This window comes from Stegodyphus dumicola, chromosome 2 (assembly GCF_044657685.1).
Source record: "Stegodyphus dumicola isolate Sdum_Otavi_A_Nest chromosome 2, ASM4465768v1".
Lineage (NCBI taxonomy): Eukaryota > Metazoa > Arthropoda > Arachnida > Araneae > Eresidae > Stegodyphus > Stegodyphus dumicola.
This window is the reverse complement of record NC_140769.1, coordinates 159940235-159948021: the sequence shown is the minus strand read 5'-3', so window position 1 is coordinate 159948021 and position 7787 is coordinate 159940235.

Below are 7787 nucleotides of genomic sequence, written 5' to 3'. Positions count from 1 at the left end.
CGTAGAACTCCACCAGAGAACGGCACATTAGCACCTGGGTGCTGAAGATCTGTAGAATGAACAGCAATTATTGAATGGCATTAAAGAGCTAAAACAATTATATGGCTTGTAGAATTATTGAAGCATTAGAAAGTAAGATGTAGAACTATAGAAGCTTAGAAAATTAGAAGGTAAGAACACATAATAAGATGATAAAAATATGAAAAACAAGTTCGACTGGCGAACTGCAGATTATTCTGGTGAATCCTAACTTAATGAATAGAGTTCCAAGTATTTTAGCTGCTTGGACAGTTAGCAATGTCTTTCCTGCATTACCAGGTTCTGAATAGATAAATAAGTACATAGTAACATATGAGAAAATATATAAGTAAAATATAGTAGAAAATTATTTACAGTTGAGATTGTAGTTATAGTCCCGTGGTCTCACATTGTAAAATTAAATTAGAACGCATTAGTGCTGATTTAAGGACTCTTGACAATGAAATTTTAGAGCTTGCCTTAAGTGCTGATGATAATAGTAAAAGTTATTCTGACAAGCTTGAATCTGTATAAGAACATACAGTCAAATTTGATAAAGCTATAGTTTGCGTAAATTCTTTTATTGAAAGTAAATCACAACCAAACAAACTAAACAAACCAAACAAACCAAAACTAAAATTTCCCAAACTTGAACTAATGAAATTTAGCGGTGAAGTTAAAGAATGGTTGTGTTTCATTAACTTCACTTCTGGAGTCAGTAAGGAAATCATGATCATAAAGTTGGAAGACAAATTCCAATATTTAATACAGCATATGTCGAAAGGTACAAGAGCGAAAGAGATCGTCGATAGCTAATCCACCACCCACGGCAGAAAATTATACAGAAGCGATTGAAACCCTCAAAGCAAGATTTGGCCGTGAGGAATTGTTAGTGGAATACTATGTCGCGAACTATTAACTTTAGTTCTTAAAAATGCTACTAAATCAAAACTTGGTATAAGTCAATTGTATGATAAACGTGAATCCAGCCTCAGATCATTAGCATCCATGGGATGACCTCAGACAAATATTTGTAATGCTCTTCCCACTTGTGGAGTCGTGTATTCCAGAAGATGAGTTGAGAGTTCTGTTGAGAAACTTAGTAAATGAAGAGAAATCATAAAGTGCAAGACTGACCCAGCTTTTAAATTTTCTAAGAGGTCGAAGGGGAAAAAAGAATAACTTTAGTTAAGCAAAGTGATCCCTACAGAAAAAATCGTAAGGATAGGGAAGATATTACGGCAGTGGCTATTCGCACCGGCGGTGCGAATAGCTAAAAGGCTATTCACACCACCTACGTTCGCGCATGCGCACAATCAGCCTAGGTACCAGCATTTTACGCCGATTTCCGTAAGGCAGGCGAGAGCGAAAGCGAAGATTGTTAACCCTAACTCAGCAATAAAAAATTGTTGTTATTAGTTCACCAGCAACAGAATAATTTGCAAGTAATAATTATCAGTTACAAAGACGAGGTCAATCTGTATACATGATAATGTTCAGGAAATGATTAAATAAAATAGCGATTTAATGATGGTTCTAGTTGCAAGCTAGGACGTGTAATTAATTAAAAAAATCTTTAGTGTATTGACAAAAAGGTTTCAGAAATTACTTAAATTCTTTTATATAACAGAAGAATTTTTATGCAAACTTAGACGCTAGTCTTATAGTATCCCGTTTTACCTTCGATATCAGAAGAATTATGATGGAAAATGAGTATACAATCAATTATCCAATGAAAGACATCTCGTCCCAACACAAAGAGTTTAATATTACAATTCTATTTACAATCAATTACAATCAATTATTCTATTTACAATCAATTATCCAATGAAAGACATCTCGTCACAACACAAACAGTTTAATATTACAATTCTATTTACAAGTCTAATTAAGTGTTAGTTTTAGCTTTGACACCTCAAAGCAATACTCAGAACATAAATGGCATAAAGTATTACTCATCAGTTTTTAAATACTCATGAAAAACATCTCAAAAAGTCATTATTCTCATTACTTAAAAACGAAAGTAAACAATAGAACAAACTCGAAAACGTAGATGTAAAAACTCAACTGTTGCCAATCACGATTTACTAAATTACATCAAAATAAAGATAATAATCAGGTAGAGGTTCAACTTCACATATAGCATAGGACGGTCAGAATCTATCCGCGATTCAATTCACCTATAGATGGCGCTTTCACACATTAGTATGGCGGATAAAACTCGGTATTTTGATTTGTGATCTGACTTCGTACATTCAAAAATGGAGTTACTTAGCTCTTCCGAAATGTTTGATTTTGTTCAAGGAGGCGTAAATTCTCGTTGTATTATTGAAGCAGAGAGCATTTTAAAAAGCTGATCATTTGGTAATGCACGGAAATTTACTTGAAATCCAATGTACAAGTTTTGGCTTTCTATTTAAGGATAAGTTCTATAGCGTCCTGATCGCATGAAATCGAAGGACATTTCATTGTTCAAAAAGGACAAATAAATATTTAAAAAAAAAATTCTTGTTCATGTAAAGGGGGAACTGCTGGTTGTTGTAGGAAACTGTGTCGCTGTTTTATTGTATTGTTACAGGTAGCTGATTTTAACGTTCACTGATTGTAAACAAATGATTTCATATGTGTTTTACTTGGGATTTCTAGAAAATCTGTGCAGTCAAAAGTGTCTTTTTTTCCCCATAAAAATGATATTGAATCATTATATGTATACTAAAAATATATTGATCTATTATATGCATCTATTGTATTTATTATACACATGATAGCACTAATCATCAAATGCAATTTTGAGAATATCAACAAGCAAAGCACTTAAAAATGAAAAAAAGACACTTGTTATAGAACTATTAATATTCTGTATGTATTATAGAAAATACATGCAATGAATAATACCATGACCAAACATTTCAAAAGAAAAAAAAAGCAGATTAAGTATTACCTACCTCAGTACTTGAGAAAGCAATTGTGGCATATAACATGCAGTTAACTTTTGATTACATGATATTACAAGCATTTTCTTTAGTTTTGTCCTACAAGTGGTTTAAACAACTCAATACTGGTAGTTTAATCTCAACTCAAATCCTGGTGAACAAGCTGGCTGTGCAGTTTTTATTTTTTTTAATGTGTTTTGTGAATACGAACCAGTTTTCCCTATAAAGTTCTTCATAAAAGCATTCTTCTTCAGGCTGATAACCAATGTGCTTAGCCATATTCAAATAGCCTAATCTAACCTTACGTTTTCTTTAGATTCTATATTCACATGTTATATCTTTATCTGTTAAGATTTGTTCATAACAGGATCACCAGGCTTCTACCTATCTGGCAGGAGCATACTCAAAACATGTCAAAACCATGTGATTTATAACAAAATCGATCATGTTATCCTTACAAACCTTTATAAATGTTCCAAATTTTCTTAATAATCTTATTATTTAGAAATGTGTTTATTGTTGTTTTTATATGAACAAAAGCATTTAAATATATCAATTTTAAAAATAATGGAAGTGTTCTTTTAATCAGTTTTGCTTTTCTAATGCTGTTTTTAATTAACAACTTTATATCTGAGCCAAAAATTCAAGAATAAGTCTATTAAAAAAGTCTGTGTGATAAGTCTATTAATTACATTGTATGAACTTCAACATCTTTGAATATGAATTATATTTTAATTAAATGATAGTTATTTTGTGAATTTTATGTTTGTAGGAATTTGGTATACGTTTTAGTTGAAGTAAACGTGCATGGAAATAATTTAAATATCTGACACTAAGTATTTGTAATGCTTGCGGTATGAATTCGTTGATGACGTGTATAATGTAATAGATGATTTAGAGGTAAAAGTTTTTGGATATTTTATTTATTTTATATGTGGAAATGTTCATATTTGGAAAGGGTAAATACTTTTTCGCGATCAGGTAATTTCATATATGTTCTTTTTACCGGGTTTAAAGATTAAGAAAATTGTCATGTATTTTCGTGAAATTTTTCTAATTTATGAGAAAAAGGCAGTGTACATGGATATAGTGAAGAGTGTGCGCAATGCCATTTTTGTGCAATTCTGGGATTTTTTTTAAGTAAAAATAAGTCGACGTGTACATGGTTTAGTGATATTTTAATTAAATGATAGTTATTTTGTGAATTTTATGTTTGTAGGAATTTGGTACACGTTTAAGTTGAAGTAAACGTGCATGGAAATAATTTAAATATTTGATACTAAGTATTTGTAATGCTTGCGGTATGAATTCGTTGGTGACGTGCATAATGTAATAGATGATTTAGAGGTAAAAGTTTTTGGATATTTTATTTATTTTATATGTGGAAATGTTCATATTTGGAAAGGGTAAATACAGTCAAAAGTCGTTAATCCGGACTCGTCGGGACTTCGGCGATTCCGGATTATCGATTTTTCCGGATTATAGATCATCAGTTTAAATCTCGTAAGATGGCATGCAGAAATTCTAAAATTAAAAATGTGAAACCGTAATTTATGAAATAAAGAACAATTATGATCTAAAGGGTATCAAAATTTGCAAAAAGAAAAAGCTTAATATTTATTTGTTTACTTTATTAAACATTTCTTTCAATGTAAGTTGTTTAAGTTTTGCTTCGTTTCATGTGATAATACTTTCTATTTAATTCTATTAAACAGACATAATTTCTTGTTTAGTTACAAAGTTCCGCCGTTCAAGTCCTATAATTGCTGTGTCAAGAACACCGACTAATTTGTCAATCGAAATTTTTTTGTTTTCAATAACCTCTGTCACTTTTCTTCGCTATCGGAAGCGAATTATAATGACGAGGAACTTGTTTTAAATCATATCAAAGACGGAGCATATCGAGATGAAATACTACGTTTGGTAAGGAATTATAAGCCAAATAAAATAAAAACATCTGCGCTGAAGATAAGGATAGTGCTGACAAATCAAATTCCAATTCATTAGGCGCCCGCCGCCGAGCAACGTGAAATTGATAAACAGATTTCGGATTTCAAAACATACTTTCGCTTTAGATCCTTTACATACTAGCAAATATATATCGGAAATTCTATTTGATATAATCGAAAGTTTAAGCTTACTTTTATAAAATTGCTCTTACAGTCTGCAAAAAATAATAAGCCGGATGCATTTCGAAAATTAAGGAACAACGCAATCATCAACATTAACTGAAATAGATAATTAGATAATTTTAGCTTATACGTCCATTATACATAAAATGCGCACGCGAAAACGTATTCTGCACTTGCGCACACTCATATGCGCAGTCGTAAAAGGTCTTACGCGCACGCGTGAACGCCTCTGCGCATGTGTCAACGTGGCGCATGCGCAGAAAGTTTTAGTTTTGATGTCCGGATTATAGATTATTCCGAATTATGGGTGTCCGAATTAACGACTTTTGACTGTACTTTTTCGCGATCAGGTAATTTCATATATGTTCTTTTTACCGGGTTTAAAGATTGAGAAAATTGTCATGTATTTTCGTGAAATTTTTCTAATTTATGAGAAAAAAGCAGTGTACATGGATATAGTGAAGAGTGTGCGCAATGCCATTTTTGTGCAATACTGGGATGTTTTTTTAAGTAAATATAAGTTGGCGTGTACATGGTTTATGTGTATGTGTTATTTTGAAAAACGCGTAAGGAGTATGGTTTTGTGCACTTTTTCCCAATTTTGCAGTGAATATTTGTCATGATTAAGCAGTTTTGTTAGATAAAATTTCTAGCATAAGTGTAATTCGGCTAGTAGATTGTTGGAAGAAGTGTTCAGTAGATAAAAAGAAAAGAAACATGTCTTTACTTCGTGAAGACAAAATAGCGGCGGGAAAAAAAATAGAGGGTTGCTGTAAGAGAGTTGGTCGCCAAATTTTCGCCAAAAAAACGCCAAGTTACCATAATGTAAAGATCAACCCTATTTTTTTAAGCAATTGCCTGGTAAATTTTAACTTTTATATAAAAACTGAATTAAATTACAAATAAGTGACTAAGCTTGTACAGTATTCATGTTCATACATTGGAAATAAATTGCACTTAAATGAAAGAGCTGGAAATATAGTCTGCATGATGCATAAAATATGATCAAATCTATTTGTTAAATATTTGAATGAATGCTTACTTTCAGGGATCTAGCTAGAGAGGGACAATTTTATATATCACTAGCGGGCAAGCCCGCTACATGAGGGAAGGGATGCTTTCGTGGAGCGCCCGCTTTATTCACGTTAGGTCACTTGATTTACGTATGCAATCACAAGATATACGCTAGCTCGCATGATTGCTAGCGGGTAGGCCCACCATTTGAGCGGCCTGAAGCCTGCTTTCATTGGCCTTTATTCGAAAGTTGGACCGAACTACCAGAGAAGCCCGCTTTCATTCGACGGGATTTAAAATTTGAAGCAAACTACCAGTGTTCAGCGATTTTTTTCCTGGGGTGGGCCCGCTGTATTCACATATGCATCCACAATTTCTGGACAGTACGCCGGGATTCGAAAGTTGGACCGAACTACCAGTATTCAGCGATTTTACCCGGGCTGCACCCGCTTTATTGACGTTATGCATTCGCAAGATACTGCCAACATGTTACACATGCGGAAAATCACGAAAACACCTATGCAGTCAGCCCGCTTGCTGGGATTCGAAAATGGACCGAACTACCAGAGTTAGCGCTTTATTCACGTATGCATACAGAAGATAGTGCTTAAACGATACACATGTGTAAAATCAAGAAAACACCCATGGAGTCAGCCCGTTCGCCGGGATCGAAAGTTGGACCGAACTACCAGTGTTCATCAGTTTTGCACGAATATGCATCCAGAAGACACTGCATACATGATACACATGCAGATTTTTATATATCATTCTAAAAAATAACTTAAGATTGATTTGCAACATTTTGTATAAATAAAGATATTTTTACCAAAGAATTAATATTATTTTCAGACTTTTTACTGTCGCACTAAATGTAGAAGCTGGACAATTTGAATATTTCATCTAGCCTCTTCATTTAATGTATTTTTACTCCTCCGAAATATTTTAATGACAAATTTATTCATTCATTTACAATGTTTATCAGATAATATCAAATCAATATGTATATCTGGTGTCACCAAAGGTTTTATTATCTTTAGCATTTTTTATATGTACTATAATTTTCTTAGTAAAAGTGCTGTATGCAAACAATTACATACTGGCAATGAAAATTTTGAGATTGTGCCAGTGAAAAAAAAAAAAAAAAAAAAAAAAAAAAAAAAAAAAAAAGTCGCTAAATCTTCTTAGCATTGATGAGGCATCCAATATGCATATATTTTCGATAAGGCTTATAGTTACAGGTATCAACACTGCATAGAATCGACACCAATTCTAGTTACGAACATATAAGCAACGCGATAAAATCAAATTTTTATAATGACAAGAGGTAAGAGACAATAGGTAAGAGAATTAATGCATATTTGCCCCAGAAATACGATTAAGATAGAATATGTTTGAGATAATAAATATGGTTGCATCTTTAAATAACTATGCAAAATCTTATTTCTTGCAACTAAAAGGCTGTGTATTCATGTATTATTCTTATTCTACTAAATAAAAGCTTGTTATAAATAAAACAGGAATACATAAACAATCTAATAAATTACTGAACTGATCCAAATCCACTGTCCTTGCTTTCATTTGCTAACCTGTATATCTGTATACACATGTCTGTGTACGCTGTTTAATTTACTCCAAAGTTATTTAGTTATATGCAATCATATTTTGAATAATGGCTGAGAAATGAAATTAC